Source organism: Felis catus, chromosome D2, assembly GCF_018350175.1.
Source record: "Felis catus isolate Fca126 chromosome D2, F.catus_Fca126_mat1.0, whole genome shotgun sequence".
In the NCBI taxonomy this organism is placed as follows: Eukaryota; Metazoa; Chordata; class Mammalia; order Carnivora; family Felidae; genus Felis; species Felis catus.
Window position 1 is genome coordinate 40733307 of NC_058378.1, and position 23641 is coordinate 40756947.

Here is a 23641-nt window from a genome sequence, read left to right on the forward strand (position 1 = left end):
TGGGCTTATAAGAACTGCAAACTCTCAGCACAAATGATTTCATTGACCCCCAAACACTAAAGACTTGAACAAACAATAGCATGATTTCCAGGAGCTCAAGGCTGTGTGTCCCCGCAATGACCCAGATCCTGCCTGGGAAAGCTCAAGGCTGCCAAAAGAACATACTGTTTGTTCCAACCCAAACTGCAAAGTATACCCTGAGCAAAACCGGCCTTACAGTTCTCAAAAATCAGCCTCCTCCCAGCCTTGTAATTTTCCACTCCCTTGACTGCCCAAGAACCCACTCTTCGGTCCTCTCTGATTTCTCATTTTCCCCTTAAAACTCCCAGTCATCTCACCCTGGATTGAAGTTGAGCTCAATTTATACTGAAGTTTCTCTCCCCTGCTGCAGTAGCCTGAATAAAATCTGTCTTGTCGTCTTTAACAAATGTGAGGCTCTGTTTCTCCTTGACAGGGTAGTTGCCCTGGAGCTAACTGACAAGGCAGTAGGTCAGGGATCCACTTTCCTTCTATTTTGTGCCTCCACTGTGCATGGCTTCCAGTCCCAAAACCCTTCAAAGTACAAGATGCTGCTATAATTACAGCTATCATGGGTGCATCCAGACCAACTGGAAGGAGGAGAGCAAGGAAGAAAAAGCAAGCCCATTAAAGACAATTCTTGGCAGCTGCTTGTACTACCTCTGCTGATATAGTCACGCTTAGTTACCGAGAGGATGGAGATGTGTAGACTGTTCTAGACAACCTTGGGGGGTGCAAAAGCTAGGGAGAGATTGTTATTGAAAAAAAGAAGAGAACCAATAATGGCACACAGCTAGCATGTTCCACCACCCACTTCCAAAACCACTTCTCTGTAAACATTTCTGTTAATGATACCTTTTAGTGGTCAGAGTCAAAAATTGGCACCTCCTTCCTCTTTAGCCTGGAGATAAAACTGAAACCACGTTTTCACTCTAATGCAATAAGGTATTTAATTACATGATCTCTAAGATCCCTTTCAGATATCCCTTGGAATATGGTATCATTTGTCAAGAACTATCAAATCCTTTCAATGGTGTATCTTCTATTGAACATAGGATTGAAAATGACGTCCTGCAGACCAGTAAGGAGCTCCCAATATTTATTTACTGAGATGCAGTTGAATGAGTCCTAAACCAGAATTATTAAAGCTATGATTATTGCCTGCCAATCAGGGAGGTAGGGGATGAAACTGGCATAATAACACCAAACCTCAGAAAAATGCCAGAGTGTGAGTGTGGGTTTAGTATGTGGAGATGAGTTCACTCAGAGCAGACAGTTCAGCACCTGGAAATAGATTTTCTAAAACTGGACCATTCTCTTAATGTTGAAACAGATGTTACTGTCAGAAAGTGTTACTTCTCGTTTTTCACTCCTATGTGGAAGTTGAGAAACTTAACAGAAGACTAAGGGGGGGGGGTGAAGGGAAAGAAAATACACATATTTATACACATAGTTACAAACAGAGAGGGAGACAAACCATAAAAGACTTTTAAATACAGAGAACAAATTGAGGGTGAAAAGGAATGGGGGCGGGGAGAAAATGGGTGATGGGCACTGAGGAGGGCACTTGATGGAATGAGCACTGGGTATTTTGTGTAAGTAATGAATCACGGAAATCTATTCCCAAAGTCAAGACCACACTGCATACACTGTATGTTAGCTAACTTGATAATAAATTATTAAAAAAGAATATATAACTTGTAATATAATAATATAATTTTGATTTAATGACTTCATTATATTTTATTTTGTTAATTTTTTCTTTTTTTTTCTTTTTGTTAATGGTTATTTTTGACAGAGAGGCAGAGTACAAGCGGGGTAGAGGCAGAAAGAGAGAGAGAGGGGGAGACAAAGAATCTGAAGCAGGCTCCAGGCTCCAAGCTGTCCGCACAGAGCCCAATGCGGGGCTCAAACCCATGAACCGTGAGATCATTACGTAAGCCAAAGTTGGATGCTTAACCGACTGAACCACCCAGACAGCCTGATTATGTTTTATTCTGAATTAGTGCCTGAATATTTATGAATGATGATTTTTTTTCCTTTTTAAAAAACATGATATACTTTGGGTATAAAAGGAAATGGATTACTTCTTTCTCTATATGTCAGAAAAATTTTATATAATATGAGAATGATCTGTTTATTGCTGTTTATTGTTTTTTGCTGTAGAATTTGCTCTGAAAGTCTCAGAATCCAGATTTCTATAGCAATATTTAAAAGTAAATTTTTTGAGAGAGAGAGAGAGAGCGAGCAAGGGAGAGGGGCAAGGAAGAGAGAGAGAGAGGGACAGAGGGAGAGAGAGAGAGAGACAGAGAGAGAGAGAGAGAGAGAGAGAGAGAGAATCTTAAGCAGGCTCCACACTCAGCGAGGACCCTGATGCCGACCTTGATTCCAAAACCCTGGGACCATAACCTGAGCTGAAATCAAAAGTTTGAGGCTCAAACAACTGAACCACTGTCTATGGCAATATTTTTAAAGCAATATTTTAATGTCCTACTTTATAACTTGATAACATTTAAAAAAATTTTTTAATGTTTATTTTCTTTTCCCAACGTTTATTTATTTTTGGGACAGAGAGAGACAGAGCATGAACGGGGGAGGGGCAGAGAGAGAGGGAGACACAGAATCGGAAACAGGCTCCAGGCTCCGAGCCACCAGTCCAGAGCCCGACACGGGGCTCGAACTCACGGACCGCGAGATCGTGACCTGGCTGAAGTCGGACGCCTAACCGACTGCGCCACCCACGCTCCCCTGTTTATTTTATTTTTGAGAGAGAGAGAGACAGTGCACAAGCAGGGGAGGAGCAGAGAGGGAGACACAGAATCTGAAGCAGGCTCCAGGCTCTGAGCTGTCAGCACAGAGCCAGACATGGAGCTTGAACTCATGAACCATGAGATCATGACCTGAGCTGAAGTCAGAAGCGTAACTGACTGAGCCACACAGGCACCCAAACTTGATAACATTTTGAATCACCTCTTGAGTCTATTTTGATCTAAGAGCCTAGAGAATCGTCCATTTATGAAGGTTTTTAAGTATAATATTATATTTTCAATAACCTACAATTTTACTTCATTTCTCATGTGTAATATTGTATGTCTATGACTTTTTATTTTTCCCTTCTCAGTATTGCCACATTTTGTATGTAGTTTACAGTACCAGAGAATCATATTTTAGATATATCTAGTTCAACTTCACTTGTCTTAATAATAAATTTATTATTTATATTTTTACCTGTATGAATTACTTTTGTCTCACTTTAGGTTTATTTGTAATGTCCTTTTTTATGACCTCTTGAACTAAATTTTTAATTCATTTACTTTAACATTTTTATTTAATAATAAAAAAAGTCTAGCTATGCTTTTGCCTCAGAGTACAACATTGACCATATGCATAAGTTATGTTCCATTATTATAAAGTTATTGTTATTTTTCTACCTAGTTTCTAATTTCACTTGATTTCCTTTTTGACCCGAGTTAAGCCAGAAAAAATAGAAATTTTCTAACAAAACCTTCCAAAATAAAGCTATTTTCTCCTCATCTTAGATTTCCTCCCCTCATTCCTTAGATAAGTCTTCTCAAATGTTGTTGAGATTGCCTGTTGTTTTTTTTTTTTTTCCGTAAGTTTCTTGGGGCAAGTATCTTAAAAGTTTTATCACTGTTTTTCATAGAATTAAATCTATATATTTTATGATTTGAAATGGATTTTGTCTAAGATTTTACAGGTTACACTTCAAAGACTTTAGTGTAAATCATAGAGCTAAGGCAAAATTTGGTAATGTCTAAAGATTTGATTATAATAGACATTCTAGTAAGCCCATCAATTGTTGAAAAGGACTTGAACCTGGATGCAGTTTGTAGAAGAAAAGTTTATGAGGTACGTTTTTAGTGTAACAGATGTCTTAAAATCTGCTCTTTTAAACCACAGGTGATTGTAATTCTTTCTGCTCCTAATAGAATCATAAATTTCTCTCAATGTGTCAGCCTATCTTATTTAAAAAAAAATATCTGGAAATTGTGCTGTGAATGTAAGAGGTGAGGCCCGTAGAGCATGGTATACAGGGAGATATCAAAACACAGAAATAATTAAAATGCTTAGCTCAGAAAATAAACACAGGCCCTTGCAGTGTGGGAGAGCAGAGAAGAGAGGTGAGGGAAGTCAGCTGAAAAGGAAAGAGAGAAGGGACAAGCAATATACATAGAGAAAGAGATGTGTGGTCTAGAATTCCCAGACACAGGAAAACAAAACTGGAGGTGACCCTAGGAACTTGTACTTTTTTGTTTTTGTTTTTGTTTTTGTTTTTGGTCTATGGCTCTGTTTATTTAACACTAAGTATATTTTTAATTACTTTAAAAATCAGATAAACATTAATTCAGCTAGCAAACAATGAATAGCACCTATCAGGTAGGTATCAAGAGGTTTTTTTTTTAATCATCAGTTTATTCCACATTCACTGTCATAGTTGTTGCCCTGCCCTCATACAGCTCACAGTCTAAAGAGAAGATAAAAGTAAATACTCAAACTGATTGTGATAAGTACTATTAAGTAACATACTTGGGTTTTTAGAGACAGAGGACAGGTGAAATAATTTAGATAATTACATAATGCTTCTCTAAAGGGATAACTTTTTTTTTTTAATTTACCTCCAAGTTAGTTAGCATATAGTGCAACCACGATTTCAGGAGTAGATTCCTTAGTGCCCCTTACCCATTTAGGCCATCCACCCTCCCACAACCCTTCTAGTAACCCTCAGTTTGTTCTCCATATTTATGAGTCTCTTCTGTTTTGTTCCCCTCCCTCTTTTTATATGATTTTTTCCCTTCCCTTATGTTCATCTGTTTTGTCTCTTAAAGTCCTCCTATGAGTGAAGTCGTATGATATTTGTCTTTCTCTAAGTGACTAATTTCACTTAGCATAATACCCTCCAGTTCCATCCACATAGTTGCAAATGGCAAGATTTCATTTTTTTTTTTTTTGATCACTGAGCAATACTCCATTGTATATATACATATATATACCACATCTTCTTTGTCTATTCATCCATCAATGGCCATTTGGGCTCTTTCCATACTTTGGCTATTGTTGATAGTGCTGCTGTAAACACTGGGGTGCATGTGTCCCTTCAAAACAGCACACCTGTATCCCTTGGATAAATACCTAGTAATGCTGTTGCTGGGTCAGAGGATAGTTCTACTTTTAATTTTTTGATGAGTCTCCATACGGTTTTCCAGAGTGACTGCACCAGTTTGATTCCCACCAGCAGTGCAAAAGAGATCCTCTTTCTCCGCATGCATTTCTAAGACTTCATGCATCTCTTGGCAAGAGCATTGGCTTTCTAATCAAACTTAGCACAGGGAATTCACATAGATTTTAAATAAATGTCATGGATTCTCGCTGACATGACAATCATTTTTAAGGTTCTGCATTGTCAATATCTTGCCTGGCTTGACATGGGTCCACATCAATAAAAGTTTGGAGGGGAATGAAGGAGACAAACAAGTTCATGCCGATACGTACTATACTTCTCACAGCCATGTAAAGTTGAGATTGCCCCATCACTAACAACTCCACAACTGACCCGTGCTTCCAACTCCTGACTACCACCTCCCATCAATGGGCCAAGATAAGCTAAGAATGGGAATTTAAGATTGTTCTGTATACTTCATTCCTGCATACCTTGGGTAAAACTTTCCTTTCCATGTGCTGAATGTAGATAGCCTGCTTTTGTTTTTCAGTATCCAGTCTCATCAACGACATATTTTGTAAGAAATCTGCCAAGTTCCCGACTCATGAGTGTCAACCTTCCATATTCTACCATGTTGATAAAGTTTGTTTCCCTTTTGAATATTTCTTTAGTCATTAGAGAGAAAGACTTTGAATGCACAGTCTAAATCACTGTTTGAAAAAGAAAGTTATTTTTTTCTAAGAAGGGATGAAATCTAGCCAGACTTGCTCTTGGTCACTCACACATGATCCTTCTCACATTTCTCTCTTTCTTTCCAATACACCATCATGTGACTCATTCAAGGCTTGCAGCCTCATTTTCAGAGTTTGTCAGTAGACCCCTCACCTGGCTTTCTGAGCACTAGGCTCTCATTCTTGAATCTTGTCACAAACATACGCTCTTTCAATGCTTTTCAAATTTTGTCTCCTGTTCAAACACCATTGATACCTTCCATGAGATCACAGCCTTGGTACTTGGTAACTCTTGTGCCTTAGTTGCAAATGGGAATAACAATGCCAAGGAGACCTAAAACCTAAGGGTTAATCTAGGTAACAGTGCAGTGTTTACATGGAATTATAATCCCAGATGAAGAAGCTATGCAGAAATCCAGTCACTAGGCTATGGTCCCAAGACTAGGGTAAAAAAGCAGTGCATTGATTGAGGCCAAAGCTATAATAAATTGTGTCTAGCTATAATAAAATCTGACTCCATTTTTTTTATAAATTTTTTTTTACATTTATTTATTTTTGAGACAGAGAGAGACAGAGCATGAATGGGGGAGGGGCAGAGAGAGGGAGACACAGAATCTGAAACAGGCTTCAGGCTCTGAGCTGTCCGCACAGAGCCCGACGCGGGGCTCGAACTCACGGACCGCGAGATCATGACCTGAGCTGAAGTCAGCCGCTTAACCGACTGAGCCACCCAGGCGCCCCTGACTCCATTTTTTTAATGTTTGACTACTAACATCTTTAAAGCCTCACAGCTTCCTCTTCTTTTTGTGCACACATCTGGGCAATCTAAGAAAGCCCTGGTGCTCCGTCCTTTGACATTTGGGAAAGTTTCAAACTATGAAAGCCCTCTCCAGTATGGAAACTTTCAGTCCGACCCCTGAACCACCAAAAAACCCCAAGCAGTCTCCCTTCCTTTCTGTCGAAAACCATCTTCGGCTGATTTTTGAAGGGCTGTCCGCTCTCTCCACAGAGCCTCACCATGTAATTACTTACATAAGTCTCTTTATACTTTTTTTGGTGTGGATGTGATATATCAGCCTTGACATTTGGACCTTTTTTGGGGTGGGGGTCCATCCTGTTCCCATAGCATAGCCACAGCATTAATTTTAAAAAGGTAATATTCTTGGCCACAGCAGAGAGTAAAGCAGCAATGGCAATGCTCGCAGAGGCGATGCTCACACATTGATTCATGCCTTCATTTAGTTAATCTTATACTGAACACCAACAGTGCAGGCAAGCAAGCATCATTACATAGGAGGTTTAGAAGTACTAGTAGGTCTGTACAGAGGGAAGCCTCTGGAATTAGACTAGCTGGTCTTGTTTCCTAAATCTATCATTTTTTTTTCCTGGCAATAATAAATGTTTCACAAATATAACTTAGTCATATTGGGCGTACTATCAGCTATTTTCTTTTTTAATTCTTACTAGACCTCGATGAGGAAAGAATCATTTTTCCCATTTTTGCAGACAAATTCAAAGAACTCAGGAAGGAACCCAGCTTCCACAGGACAAGGGTTCCCTTGGTGGTAGTGGGACAGCAGTAAACACAAGCACAAGGCTGCAAGGATGTGGAAGGAGCTAAGAGCCTGCTTAGACAGCTGAATAAAAGGCTTATGTATTGGATGGATGCATGTCCGTGTCTTCCTCTTTCCCTGAAAGGGAAAATTCAAAGCCGAAGTACAGAATGCATTAGAATATAAAATTCTAATAGCTGTGCTTTTCTTCGATCTCATCTTTCATCAGTCCAGAGAGCCATCTCTACTTAAATAATGGAAATAGCACTTACCTATGCTGGTTAATGCGGGTGTTGGTTTATAGCTTTCATTTCTTACAAATATAAACGCTGCTTTTCTTATATCCCTGTATCTGAGGTTTGACCCTTAGAATTTTCTGAATTCTTTATACACAAAGACTTTGGACCAATTTTCATACAAGATGCTTTTTGCATTCACACCTGCCTTAGCGCCAGTGTCCTCCCCCCAGCCCCAGTCCGAGTCTTAAAACACCCTTTCTTCAAAACTTTCAGTTTGTGGAAAATGTCATTTGAGACTTATTATTAAAGGTGGATTTTAGCTATCCATGCCACACATCAGGAAAAACTAAATTTTTTCTCTAATTGGAATTGCTCTAAGATGTCTAATTAAAATAGTTACCACCTTGACCACTCTTAAAGAATCATCTGTATTAGTGTATAAAGAAGTAAGCTTATTTCATTTTCTTTAGTGCAAATGTGAGCTCCTTAGCAAGTGTCTGCAGAGCTTTGTCCTTTATAGTTTCCAGTTTTCATATGTATTATTCGGTGATGCTTAAGAATCACTTTGTGTGTGTGTGTGTGTGTGTGTGTGTGTGTGTGTGTGTGTGTCTGTCTGTCTCTGCAATGTGCCTTTTTGGGCCACTGCTCAATGGCTCCTCCTATTGAAGCCCATGTCATTCCACGCATCCTTGTTCCCTCGCATGAGACACCCCTCATTTTCCCTCGAGGACTTCATCACCTGTCTCCCAACTTTTCTTTCTGGCCTCTCAGTGTCCCTCATGGGGATTTCAAGCTTTAAGCTGATGTCCCTTCTGACTTCCCAACAATCCCACTAGTTCACAGCTGTGCAGAGGCACATCTTCACCAGAAGTTTCCTACATCTAAGCTTTCATAAACTAAAGTTTTGTTCTCGGACCAACTCCCAAGGCTTACTGTTCAGTTATCAATACACGAATTTATTTATTTATCCAACAAAAATGACTTCCTCCCATGTCCTACTGGCCCTTGATACAGTTGGTGGCACTGAATCTCCCATTCCTATTCGTTATTTCTTCTATTCCTGCCCCATCCCTAAGCTGCAAAATTTCCCAAGACAATTTAATTATACAATGTAACACTAAAAACATCTATTTGGTGAAAATTATTTATGCCTCTCTCATTTTGATTTCGTAGAGTCCAAGACCAAGATCCTTAAGGGAAAAATCTAAAAAAAAAAAAGCACCCTTTATTAGCGTACAAGAATACTTGAGAATGTTAACATTTTGGTGACATTTTTAGAGAGACATTAAAAAATATTTTATGGTATTTTATAAATATGTTCCAAAAGCCCATATGCAACATGTAAATTAACTGGGGACATAATTATGGTAACATAATTTCCAGCATCAAGGGAGAAGGAAGGTGTAATTTATTACCTACCGTATAATAGGAAAAATGGAAATTTGATCACAATAAGTTCATCTAGTTGGGGGTCCTGAATCCTAACTATACATTAAAATTACCTAAAGAATATTTTTAAAATGCCAATGCCTGGACAACAGATCAATTAAAACAAGGTGTCTATAATGGGGCTTAGTCATCAGTATTTGTTTTAATTTGCCCAGGCGATAATAAGATAATAAGACTTATCCAGGGTTGTGAAATACTAATCTACTTACAAGGTTAAGTGTTACCTAACTCTGACGGTAGATCTTTCTGAAAACCACTGGAAGTCACAGGAGTGTTAAGGGTTCACATTTTTACTTGCCACTTCCTGAGATTTAATTTTACCCAGATGGCTTCCTAATTAGTTTGTTTTACTTTAGGTTGGTTGAAAAATCTCACTCATTCAAAATGAACCCAAAATGTACTGTGCATTTTAATCACTGTGGTGATTTTAGCTTAAACATAGCTTTTTATAATACAGCTTGGAGAACATACAGAACTTCTTGTTAATGTAGAATAACTTGGTGGAAATTAAAGTATTGGTTACCAAGTGCAGCTATTCATGCAAAATTGTGTTTTTTATTGGTTATTAGCGAATGTATTCAGAGATGGCTGTAACTATTTTGCTTTCAAAGAAACATTTTCGCTTGAGCATGTTGCTTTTTTTACATTCATTTTAAGTTAAAATTTACTTATTGCAGAGGGCTTGGAATGGGTGATATGCTTTGCAGATTAAAAGTTAATTAGTGATTTGATCCATATGTACAATCCCATCTGCTTACAAACAAGATGGATGAAGAGCTTGGGAGTGACTGTTGCAAAGGTTCTCTCGTTACAGTGAGATGATCCATTTTGTGAAACATAATAGGGGTATGGTTCTGGAAGAGTCACCACTAGATCACGTTACACCATAGGCATTGCCAATTGCCACCTCCACCCTTCCACCGAGTAAGGAACAAAATGGGAGTAACACGGGAGCATGGTGCAGAGTGATGTAACAGACTGCATTAAATACACACAGTACCATTGCACGGCCTTGGAACCATATAGCAGAGTTTCTCAGCAATCATTGACAGCAGCAGCAAATGCATGCCCTTTAAAGCTGGTAATTTAATAGAAGTGGTGAAACTGGGGGTGTGCCTGTTGTTCTTAAAGGTCAAATGAGTTGGAAAATAAATGCTGAGCCTTTTATACAGTAAAATAGATTTTTATGGTGGAAGCAAAGAAACGAGAACTGCATAAAATATACAGAATCAGACAAGTGGAGTTCTAGCAGACCTTGAAACTCCCTGGCTGCCCTGTGTGCAGCAATCACTGACAAGTGATTAAGATGTGGAGAAATGATTTTTCATAAAATAAGGAAAAAATACATCTTGAGGTTTTGGGGAGGGTTGCAAGTGTCTAACACACCTGGACTGTAAAAGACCAAGAAATCAACCTCAAGCACTGCACAAATCAAGGAACTCAGTTGAATATGCTCTTTAGACACGTGAAAAATTGACGAGAAAGGGTGTTGTATAGTACCCAAAGTCGTAGCATTCGTGAGTTGCAGAGCCGGAACTAACACCCAAGTCAACTAACTCCTAGCCTAGGCATCCTCAGGATGTCTTTCAAATTTTGGATCAACGAATCCATCATTCATTTAATCTTGCTACCGTAGCGTGCAAATCTGACTAATGGAAAAAACGTCAAAATCTTAGTTTAAAAACGAAACATTTTAAGATTTTAACTTACCTGAAATGTGTGCAAAAATTCAGGCGCCAACACAGCAAGAGTCACCCAACTTATCCACTGAAGTAGTTGCACAAATGGGGTTGGAACAGATAATACAAAATTTGCCTTCTGTCTTCTTATTCTCTGGTCTGTGCCAAAGTATCCAGTTCAAATTCATCTGATGTTTTCTAATAATTTGCTAGAATGTAATATTTCTCTCACAGAAACCGTTCAATACTCATATTTGTTTACTGTGATTTATTTGACAGTGGAGGATTTTTATCCACTTAAAAACCAAATGCTCATCTGGAAAATGGAAAAATAACACATAACTGGGTTCAAGATAGTAGCTATAGAGAAAGTAGTTTATGTTACATAAATTACCACCAGTCAAAGAATGTTATTGTTATAATGATGAATAATCGTATGCAGCTCTGGAAGAAATTATAAGTGGCCATGATAACTTTAGAATTGAAAAAATATATATCTTCATACTATTACATTAAAATACAAAGTATCTACTTGAGTGACTTAGGTTGTCTTTTCTTAAAACTGTATTTATTATCCTCTAACACTGGACTTAAGAGAAACCTCAGAAATCATGTATTTCCAGGGGATTCTTACTTCTAAGTGATTAGAAAAATACTTTCTTTCTATTAAAGGTAAAAGTCCAGGGGCGCCTGGGTGGGTCAGTCGGTTAAGCCTCCGACTTCAGCTCAGGTCACGATCTCGCGGTCCGTGAGTTCGAGCCCCGCCTCGGGCTTTGGGCTGATGGCTCAGAGCCTGGAGCCTGCTTCCGATTCTGTGTCTCCCTCTCTCTCTGCCCCTCCCCCGTTCATGCTCTGTCTCTCTCTGTCTCAAAAATAAATAAACATTAAAAAAAATTTTAAGGTAAAAGTCCAGTACAGGGGTGCCTGGGTGGCTCAGTCAGTGAAGTGTCCAACTTCAGCTCAGGTCCTGATCTCACAGTTCGTGGATTCGAGTCCCACATCTGGCTCCGTGCTGACAGCTCAGAGCCTGGAGCCTGCTTCTGACTATGTGTCCCCTTCGCTACTCACGCTCTGTCTCTCTCTGTTCTCTCTCTGCCTCTCAAAAATGAATAAACATTTAAAAATGTTTAATTAAAAAAAAAGTCCACTACATAAACTGCTTTGAATTACTTTGGTTGAGACAGCTTTTCAGTAGTTCCCTCTTTGTCCACACTCAATAATATCTCAGTCAATTCTAAAACTCTCTTAATCCTCCTCAAGGTTAAGAGTGAAAAACACTGACCCAGCCCACTCTCTTCCTTTATAGGTGAGGACACTCATGCCCAATGTTCTCAAAGATGGTGAATTAGTGTTAGAACAGAAAGAGAATACCAGTGTGCAGTAAAAGATTAACTTTGCCCAAAGGGAGATGTGATCTTTGCCTGTGACTCCTGGGAGGTAATCTCTAAGTCCTTGGAACATCACCTGCCCAACAAGAGTGATTTTGTTTGCCTGGGAGCTTTGGACATATACATTGCCAATGTTAATAATATGATTTATGGTGAGGTCCCCAGGGACAGTTAACAGCTCAACCTCCAAAGGGGCTGGAGACTAAGGTCAACTATGCAAGTGGTCACTCATATGTACATGACCAAGGTCCAGAAATAACTCTGGGCACCAAAGCTGGAATGACCTTCTTGTGTTGGCAATACTCCATGTGTATTTTCCTGCGTTGTCTCTGGAGAAATAGGTGCTGTCTCCCCAACTTCATATGGATTGAGAGCTCACACCTGATAACTCTGGATGCTGCTTTGTATTCCTTTCCTTTGGTTGGTTTTAGCCCATATCTTTTTTGTGTCAGAAACTATAACTCATGAGTATAGTGGCTTTTCTGAGTTTTGTGGATCCTTCTTGCAAAATCTTGAACCTGAGAGTGGTCTCAGGAACTCTTGAACATTGTAGGCTATTACTATCTTGACTTCCTTGGTCCATTACTCTTTTTTTATACACCGCCACCCAATCCATTTTCAATTTAGCCCAATGGAGGACAGCCATTATTATAGCAAGGCTCTATGTGCTGTCCTCTTCATTAGTGGCAAGGGGTAGAGTAGTGGTAAACTTATGAATAAGATCTAAAATGTATTCTGCATGTCTTATTTAAAAATATTATATAGATCAGGGATCATAAATATAAACTAAGAATTAAACTTTCAGGTTTTTCTAATAAGTCTTACATAAATAACTAAAAATAAACTTGGTTTATTTTTTTAAATGCGTATTTATTTGGGGAGAGAGAGAGAAAGAGAAAGCAGGGGAGGGGCAGTGAGAGAGCGAGAGAGAGAATGCAAGCAGGTTCCAGGCTGTCAGTGTAGCATGTAGGGCCCTGGGTGGGGCTTGATCTCACAAACTGTGAGATCATGATCTGAGCTGATATCGAGAGTCAGGCGCTTACCCAAATGAGTCACCCAGTGCCTAAATAACTAAGGATCTTTAAAACACATTTCATTTTACTAAATATTTTCACATATTTATTTCATTTATTTACTTCAGAGCTCAGTATGGTAGCAAATTATTATTACAGACATTGTAACATAAGACCTATAATTTCAAATGCTGTTCCTACCAGCAGGAAAGCCTCCTACCCTGCTATTTCCCCCATTAGCAGCCTAGCTATCCTCTCCCACCCATACCCCCACCTACCACCTACCCCCATCCTCAATGGTTCCTCAGCAACCTAATAGGCTTTGCCCCCTGCCAATCCATCAAATTATTCAAACGAGCCAATCACATCCTCCCATAAAAACATGGGGCATCCCATCCTTGCGTTACTGCAAAGCCTGTTTCCCGTAGTCTCTCCTGGTTCGGGCTTCAGTGGGCCCCTCCCACGGGCTATGAATATATGTGACTAATAAACTGTTGCCAATCTCATCAGTCCAGTGTCAGCATCATATATTTGAATTCCTTATACTATTTACGGCACAAGATTCCTCCACCAGTGGGGTGAGTAGGAAGCAGTCAGAATACCATTATACCGACCAATGAAACCCATCTTTGATGGCATGCTTATGTAAAACAAGATTTTCTAATCGACACAGTGCTTTAATTGTAAACATTTCTCCACCTCCTGAGTCCAGATTGATATTTCACCTGTATAGCATCCCAGGTGGAATGATTATGGAAGCTCCATGCTAAAAAGAATAAATAAGGAAAAACTGTTCCAGGACCACTCCAAGGTTGAGGATTCACATTAGAACCATAGCTTCAGTTTCCTCCTTTCTTCCAGGCCAGAAGATTGCAGGAACTTCCTTGGCAACCGTGATAGCAACAGGCTCAGAAAATAGATTAATTTTATTCAGTGCCAGTGTTTTATGGAGCCGGGTCGGAAACAGTTCCTTGTCAGTCATTCAACTTGTTTCCATCTCATGGCCACAGTTTGTACCCGAGAGCATCTCCTTGTAGCTACAACGGTGCTCAAGAGGAGGACAATGAGTAGACAAGCCCATGTGCCTGGTGTAGCCTCAAGACAGGCAGAGGGCTGATATCTGTTAAGATTTATAGGACACTAATTTCTAAGATTTCAATACAGTGTACTGTGAACCCACTGTAAGTGTTTGGGGAAGTACTTACACAGTCTCTTTCCAAGTGATGAAGATACTTCGTGAGCACTGGGCAGCTACCTTTAAAAGTAAGGAGAAAAAGACAAAATTCAGGGCTCTTCTGAGAATTGCACGGTGCTAAAAATAGACTGGAGTTTTCCATTAAGACAGCTCAGAGATCATATTTACTTCTGTCTCTTAATAACTTTGCATCCTTGGGCAAGTTACTTTACTCTCTTAATTTCATCATCTGAAAATTGAGAACAAGTATCTTGGAAACAAATTTAACAAGTTTAATATATATAATATCTTTACTATGCTTAGATTTTATTTCAAAATCTACACATTTGTTAGCATGGAGTTTTAATTTCTAAGAAATAATATCTAAATAATCTAAAACCTTAGATTATTTTAATATATATGAATATATATGATATTATATATATAAAGTTATATATATGTATATAACTTTAGATTATTATTAATTATTTTTATATAGATCTTCCAGTTTGACACATAGGTACAAGATCACAGAAAACGAGCCACATGTGGTCCTAACAAGATTTAGGTAATTTGCCTAGAATAACTTGAGGAAACAATGTAATAGCAAAATAACCATACCTGCCTAGAAGCAAAAGTGTTACAGCTTTAAAGGTTGAATGCTTTGGGGGGCCTGGGTGGCTCATTCGGTTAAGCGTCCGACCTCTGCTCAGGTCAGGATCTCACAGTCCATGAGTTCGAGCCCCGCGTCAGGCTCTGTGCTGTCAGTTCAGAGCCTGGAGCCCACCTCAGACTCTGCGTCTCCCTCTCTCTCTGACACCCCCGCCCCCGTTCATGCTTTGTGTCTCCCCATCTCAAAAATAAATAAACATCAAAAAAGAAATTTTAAAGGTTGAATGCTTTGCTTTTAAAAATTTGCCAATATCATCTCTTAATTTGGCTTAGAATAATTTACCTATTCAGACATTCCCAGGAAATCAGGTATGGATTTGCATCACGTATGATAAAAGAATAATCTGACCTCATATATGGTAAAATAATATGAGTCTGGTCCGACAATCATCTGCAGAGTTTGGGGAAACCTGCAGAAAGACTAAGCATTAAGCACAGGAGGATCATGGAGAGTAGGCGGGATTTTGAAACGTTCTTTTCCCAGCACACAACCTGTTTGGTGAATAAGACTGTTTAATAGAAAGTAAGAGGCCTTCTAGAGAAAGGAAATTTTATGCCAAATTTCTGCTATACTGCATTGTGAAGAGTGACTTGAGAAGTATGAGATAGATTTTAATTTTCCTTTTTTTGCCCCAGTCAGTAGAGGCCAAAAACCAAATTCAGATCATTTATAGATTGTTTTTCCTCAAATTTCTGATTAAACATGCCTATTTCTCATTTAATATTGACATGCAAATCTCAAAGCTGATACAGTTATTGTTTTTCTGCCAATTCCATAAAAAATACACCTAGAAAAAAATGAAACCCTTATTATGCAAACATACTCTAAGAGGAAAGAGTAAATTAAGTTTTTGTGACGGAAAAATCAGACTAATTTTTTACTTTGTTTTACACATAATTCCATTGTGGCCTCTGCATACAGAAATGTGTAGAATCACCACATTTACTGTTGGTTTAGGTACATTATAAACTGAATGAAATCCAAGGTACTAATCACTTTATTTTTTCCACTTTAAAGTGTACATATGACTCCTAAAATCCAAAAGGTTTACTACAAGGTGTTTTCTTTCTCTAAATTTTCAAAATACAGAGAAGTTAAGCTCATCTGCCTTTGAGTTGTTTTCACAAAACCATTGAAAACGTTGTTTTTGAAAATTGCTTGATGTTTGAGGGATATTTCTGAAGCTTTTTCATAAAGCTGTATGATTATTTCTGGTCTAAGCATCTGTTTACTAAACACTGTTTTACCAAATATTTACATGTATTACTAAATACATGTAAATACATTTTTTTTATTTTAAAAAAATGATAAAATTAGAGTGAGCGAATGATCAAACTTCAAACAACACAATGCTTTATGTCAGCGCAAAAGAGCCTTCCCACCTTCAGGAGTAACCCGAGTCTCTCTCCACAGAGGCAGCATGCCAAAAACTTTCTTGAATAGTCTATCAGAAAATGTGCATGTATTTGTACATGTGTCCATGTATGTGAACTATTTATCTGCAAAAATCAAAGCACACTCTGCTCATAGATTTCTTTTAACTTATTTTTACACGTATTAACAAACTGGTTGCCAGAAAGGGTACAACAATGAACACTTCTATAAGCAGCATGCAGGGGTGTGCATTTCCTCCCTCACTTTCAGCACTGCTTATATTGAAATATTTTTACACTTGTCAGTTGTTAAGTAAAATATTTTAAAAGTCCTAATTATGTAATTATGAGAGTTGGAATCATCCTATTGGTTTGTAAGCCATTTATATTCATTTTAACTTATTTTTTACGTTGGGTTTGTGACATTTTGTTTATAGGTTGTATGTTCTCTACATATTAAAATAATACAATGTTTGCCTGCCATGTAAATTACATTCTGCAAGTGTTGTGTGGCTTTTATATAAGGTTTGTTAAATGCTCGATATTCTTAAGTTGTATATTTTGATTTCTACAAATATATCCATCTTTTTTTTAACGTCTTCTACATTTTGTGTCTTAGTAATCCACATGCTGACAATTATACAATGTGCAGTTTGTCTACAGCAAGAAACCTTCTCTGAGGTCTGACTGACATGACTGACCTGTAATTGAATTTTTTAGCTCCTATATACTTAATAGGTAACCAAAGCTAAATTACTCTCTTTCCCCTATTTTCATCCAGAGTTGTCTTTCCCATTCTGCATCACCTTACTACGTCAAGCCAGAAATAATAGGAATAATCCTAAAATACCCTATTTTCCTTATCACCATGTTCAACCTGCCTACACACACACACACACATACACACACACACACACACACACACACACATACCTCACATATGCACACACGCACACACACACACACTTATACTTCACACACACACACACACACACACACACACACACACACATACACAGATACACACACATTTACAAGGCTGATGGTCACCCAGTACACACCAACGTAGCTCAAATGATTGCTGAAATACTGAATCCTTTTCTACTGATTGGTTAATATCCACATTCTTCAGTCTCCCAGACCTCATACCACATTAGCTCTCTGAGCCTCTCCTCTGGATCCACTAGTATCTTATCCACATCAGGAGCTAATGTAATAACATGCTAGCAAGGGGCCACTATGACCACGTTCCACTGCATCCATTCCTGTCAGACATTACCCACGCCATACCAGCAATTATAAGCTTTGATTGTCACTGCTGTATAATTCATATCTACACCCATGTGAAAGACCACCTCAGCCAATGGAATGTGAAAAGATGTGGTACTCTTCACATCTAAGCAGGAGCTTCAAAGGGAATCATGAGATTCTGCCAGTGTTCATGCTTCTGTCCTTTCTTGCTTCTGCAGAGGAGAGGTGAGGGATGAGATATATGGAGAAAAGCACAGCTGAAATGGATCTGAGACCAAAGGAAGGCTGTTATTTAGTACATATGTGGAGGATGACAATTGGAACCCCTCTATGTGTCCTGGCTACGGGACCTAGAATGATAAGGTGCACGGAATAGAACTTCAGTCTGAAGACAAACCATAATTAATTTATTGTGGCAGCAAAGCTAGAGACACATCTAACAATGTGAATATAACTGTAATGCTTTCCCTATTTACATACATATGCATAAAAATGTACACGTTTCTACATACACATGTATCTGATTCTTTTCTAAAATGATTAACACAATGCCTAAAAAATAGGCCTATAATAAATATTTGTCAAATTGATGTATCCTGGTTGCTATTGTCTTACTTCAGATCTTCATCCTCTTCTTTATGGATATTGTGATACACTTTTTGATAGTGGGTCTATCACCACTTTTACCCCCTCCGATACATTCCCTATGCTCCTGTCAGAATCATCATACTAAAACATAAGTATCTATAGTTACAGTTACCTTACTCTGTCCTAGCTGCAGGAAACACCTAACTCTTCACTTGAGTGATTATGACAATTTCAGGGCACCATCATAGGCCAAGATTTGACATTCCTCTGCTCCTTTATGCCTGTTGTATCCTTTTCCTGGGATGCCCTTGATCTCACATAAATGTATCCATGGTATGAGCCATGTCAAACACATTGTAAATTCTCAATAGATATATGTTGCATTAATAAAAAAAAGCTAATTCTTATCTTCCTTAAAGACCCACATGCAGTGTATTTTGTCTGTGAAGGTGTTGCCGGTGGACCCACTGTTCTCCAAAGATAGCCACCGTGCTAGTGCCTACCTGCCTAGGCAGGATCCTCCTCAGTTCCTACTGTCAGTCTCCAAACATACCCCCAATACAGCTTTCCCTTTAGAAGAGGAGGTAGGTCCATTTGGGCTGTGCGTGTCTTCATATCCTCCTATCTTACCAGACATCGTAAGCTTGTATCTTCATTATGCATTCTACTGCTGGCTCACCTGTGTGTCAGCAACTGTGTGCTTCTCTTATCCAGAAAAACAACTCTTCCTTAAATCTGCCTCTTTCTCTAAATACTATATTCTCCCTTCCCTTAACTCAAACTTCTCAGAATAACACAATCTGTTATCTGTCTTCACTTCCACATTTCCTAGTCTCTTCTGCTTCCTTCAAAATGTGACTCATGTTTCCAGAAGGCTGCTGAAATTGATTGAAACATGATCACCAATGAAACACTAAATGGCTGTTCATCAGCTTTTATCTAACCGAACCCATTGGTGCAACTGAAATGGATGAGATCATTAAATTCTCTGCGACCTGGGCTTCCCTGATCTTATAGACACCTCCTCATTCTCACCCACAGCCTTCTCACTCACAAACCTTTTTATTTCTCCTCCGAGAATCCTCCTTCCTCCCATTCTTTAGGTATTGGTGATTCCCCCAGGGCTGACCCCATTCCCACTGCTCTTTCTCTATACATACCTTCCCTACGTGATTCCATCCACCTTTATGATTTCATGATTGCAAATTCCATACCTGCTAATGTATTCCACTGCCTGCAGAAAGTCTCCACCGAACGCCAAATTTGGAACCTACGCAGACTGAAATTGCCCATCATCAACTGGCTACTCTTCATTCAGCTGCCATCTCCATCAGCGGTGCCATCATCCACCCAGCATTAACTCTTCATATTCAATAACTTGCACCATCTAACTGGTGAACAAAATTGCCTCCTCAATATTTTTCAACCCAGTTGAACTTGGTTTCGACTTGGCTGGAACTTGGTTTAACCTCCTCCAATGACTATGCTTCTGCAGGAGAAACCTTCCCTCCTATATACTAGCCACCAAGGTGGCTTTTCTAAAACAAAACGTGATGACATCACTTCCTCTCTTAAGAACTTTCAATAGTTCCTCATTTTTAAGGTTGGATTTTATGGTCTATAAAGCAATCTATCTCCCCTGCATGAGCCAGCTTCATCTAGCTTCATTCACTAATCCCTCTTTTATGCATAACTTTCTAAAAAACAAAAATGCTTGTAATTCTTTCCACATTCCTTGTATTTCTATGCCTCTGCCTTTGCTTAGGTGGTACTTCAGGGTTTGAAAGTTCTTCTCCTTTCTCTTCCTTCAGGTGTCACTGAGAAAACTTTCCTTGACTTTTTTCCATACAAGGATAAGTTCCCCTTCTCTTTTCTCCCATAAGACCAGTCTCTACTATTAATATATTTAATACCTTACTCTATTTTTTAATGTTTGTGTCTATCTTTCCCTATAGACTATTTTAGTTACTTGGTATTATAAACTGAGTCTTATCTGTCTTTGTATTGCAATATATGCTATATGGTGTAAATTCCAAAATGAAAATTAAAGAATCAAATAATGAATTAAAAAGTCAATGAATAAATTAATTAATTAATGAGTGACTGGAAATCACCATAATTATATCATATTTCAATTTCTGATATATAGACTGTCTTGCTTTCCATCTTTTAAGTTCCTAGATGGCTGGGATCACGACTTTTACCATAGCACCTAAATCAGTGACCCAGAGCAATAAATACTTAAATGTTTATTTAAAGACTGGTTTACTAAATGTTGGGAAAATTAAATGTTAAATGAAGAACTGACAACTAAGAGCGTTCACAGCCAAAACAAGCCTTCAAACAGTGAATTATACATTTTAGGTAATTCTTAGGGCTGTTTTATTTTCTTTATAAATTCCTTTACAATTTTCTTCTTAGAGAGCTTAAAGAATACAGATATTATGTCTATTGTGGGTTACTTATTTAGCATATGCAAGCCAAGAAAATAGCATTCAGTAGCCTATTAAAATGTAGTGAACATTGTGTCTATGTTTCTTACACAAATAATTAGAATGTAAGGTAAAGCTGACACCACGCTGGTTTATTTTGTGAAAAGTTTAAAATTTATCAGCATTTGAAGGCAAAACCCTTTATTGCAGTTAAGATTGAGTTTCAAGCGAAGAGATTTACATGTTTCTGAACCATTAAAGAAAATTAGTTTCTATTTCAGACAGTTTAAGAAAAAGTAGGGTAAATAGCATAACCCAAGAGGTTCATTTAGAAGACTTGTTCGGGCCATGAAGTAAATGTAGATCAAAGACCTTACTACTTAAGAAAGGAGTCATGGAGTCAAATGCAGGCAGACGGGGGATAGTCTGCTGTTGAAAAGGCACTAGATAAAGATGAAAACATGCATTTAAAAATTCAGTCTAGGATCTGGAGAAAGTGTCCCCACTGGCCCTTTGAAGATAGGCCCAGTTGAAGAAAGGCATTTCCTGAAAGAAATATGGCAAAGGAGACCCTGGCATGATTCACCACAGTTAATAAGTTCTGATGTAAGTTGAAACAACATTAGTTAGTAGAGTAAGCAGTAGAGCCCATACAAACATAGAGAAAATCAATGCGGTGTGTTCCTCAAACAAGTTCTTTGCTAGAATGAAAAACATACTTTATCATTCTCCATTTTCTGAGGCATCTGTTAAAGAAGATGATTCACTGTTAGAGTTAATATTTATAAGATACTCGGGTAAATATATAGCTATGACTTTACAATTTCCAACAGTTAGTGAAGTTAAATTCCCACCCTGTTATGGAAACTCATGGAAAATTAAATTATTTTGCTGCAGTAGAAAAATCCCAAGGCCATAACTGTCCCAATTAGAGAGGGTTATTTCCTCAAGACAACCTGAGTTAACCAAGTCTTCTCAAAAAGAACTCTTAGTCAAGAAGAGCCAAGGTGGCATGTTAGATAAACAATTCCGTGTCAAATCAGAAAGATAATTCATAAGATTGTTCCGCTTGTTAAAAGCTTAGAGATCTGTGAAGAGTGTTTCCAGGTCTATCTTAGTCACCATTTAACCTCACCTCTTAGAGTACCGGGAACACAGGGAGAATTCAATAGACATTGGTTGGTTGAATAAATAAGTAGATATATAAATGACTATATCAAGATAAAAATGAAAAAAAATGCACATGAAGACTGGTTGTTGGGAGATGGGGAAACAGAAAAAAGTCAGTGCTAAAAGAGTCCTGAGGTCATGAAGAGATGTTCTGTCCTACAACTTTCTTTTTCAGATCAAGGACAATATAGGTTGCTGGGTTGGTCATTCCCATTTGGAGAGCTATACAGCAAAAAATGAAAATAGTTCCAACCAGTGAAGAATTTCTGAATAAAGTAATAGAACACAAACAACAAAAGATCTAATCGTGTTTTTCTTAACATTTTAGATTTAGCATTTGTATTTAGTAGTGGTTTTCAAAATGATCCATCATTAGGCATTGTATCTTGCCAAGCCTATATTTCCCTGTCAGTGTATTTAATTAATGACCTTACAATCAATTTATAAAATAGGTAGATATTTGAGGCAGTTCTCAAGTTTGCAGTAAGGTATTTAAATGGATGGCGCTGTGAATGTAAACACTAAAAATACTTCCAATAATCCTTCCTTCCTGTAACTGGGTATTTTATCAAGAGGTTTTTAGAATAAATTTTATTTCCCTTTACAAAGAACAAGTAAACAAAAGAAACATTGTAATGTAATGGAGCGCTGGATCACATCCCCTTGAACCATCACTGATTATAGTCATAGCTGCCCTTGACAGATCCATTCAAGCTCAGATTTACCTTGTTTTATCATCATTCCAAAAGTATCCAAGGTGTGTTTCTCTGATTTTGGCCCTAGAACTTCTCCAACCTTGGAATAATCCACTTAGCTCTAGTTTAACCATGGCCTAGAACATAGGGAAGTTAATACCCCTGCAGTCAAGCCTCAACCAAAGAAGGTAGTAGATATATCTTCCAGTCTCCCATCCATCTGGAAGACATTCTGAATACTTTTCAGGTGGCTGCAGTGAAATAGAGCACCTGTTGCTCACAGCGGTGTCTTTATATCAGCTTTTTCTTGCTCTGCCCTCAGTCTGGCTCCTAGTTTCACTTCCCCAAAGCACTGATTGCAAGTATTTTTCTCAGGGTCTGCTGTCAGGAGAACCCAAACTAAAACACATAAAAACAAAAAAATACATATAATTATGGTTAAAATGCCTAAAGATAACAAACCCTAACATTTTGGCTTCTTTTTAAAGCCATACAATAACTATGGAGCGCCTGGGTGGCTCAGTAGGTTAAGCGACTGACTTCAGCTCAGGTCAGGATCTCACGGTTTGTGAGTTCGAGCCCCGCGTCGGGTTCTGTGCTGACAGCTCAGAGCCTGGAGCCTGCTTCAGATTCTGTGTCTCCCTCTCTCTCTGCTCCTTCCCCACTTGTCCTCTGTCCTTCTCTTTCTCTCAAAATAAATAAATATAAAAAAAGAATTAAAAAAAACTATAATAACTAAAATACTGTATTTGAGAACGACTCAAACATTACCAAATTATATCTTCTTCCCCATTTCTACCAACCCCATATCCAACTACTCTGCCTCCATAGCAGTAAGTCCTATTAAAGTTTGATGTGAATTTTTTCTGTCATATTTTTATTCACTTTGATACTTATTTGTGTGTATTTATAGTATCTCTTTCTTGGTTAATATCAACAGCATGTACAACTACATCTTTTTCTGCGTATCTTTGAGTACTTTTCATAAGATACGGAGAATTATATTTTTTTCATTTTCTAAATAGTATGCAATTGA

General features: G+C 38.2%; 1 long non-coding RNA gene across 1 annotated transcript in view; it reads right to left on the bottom strand.

Moving 5' to 3' along the window:
- The window catches only part of LOC111556949, a 28612-nt gene extending 9145 nt beyond the window's left edge, over positions 1 to 19467 (bottom strand). Inside the window, exons 1-3 of the long non-coding RNA XR_002736645.2 lie at positions 19367 to 19467; positions 14455 to 14504; positions 10880 to 11164 (exon numbers count right to left, since the gene is read on the bottom strand). This is a non-coding gene — a long non-coding RNA (uncharacterized LOC111556949). The remainder of the gene's footprint in view (positions 1 to 10879; positions 11165 to 14454; positions 14505 to 19366) is intronic.
- Between the last annotated feature and the right edge of the window lie 4174 nt (positions 19468 to 23641).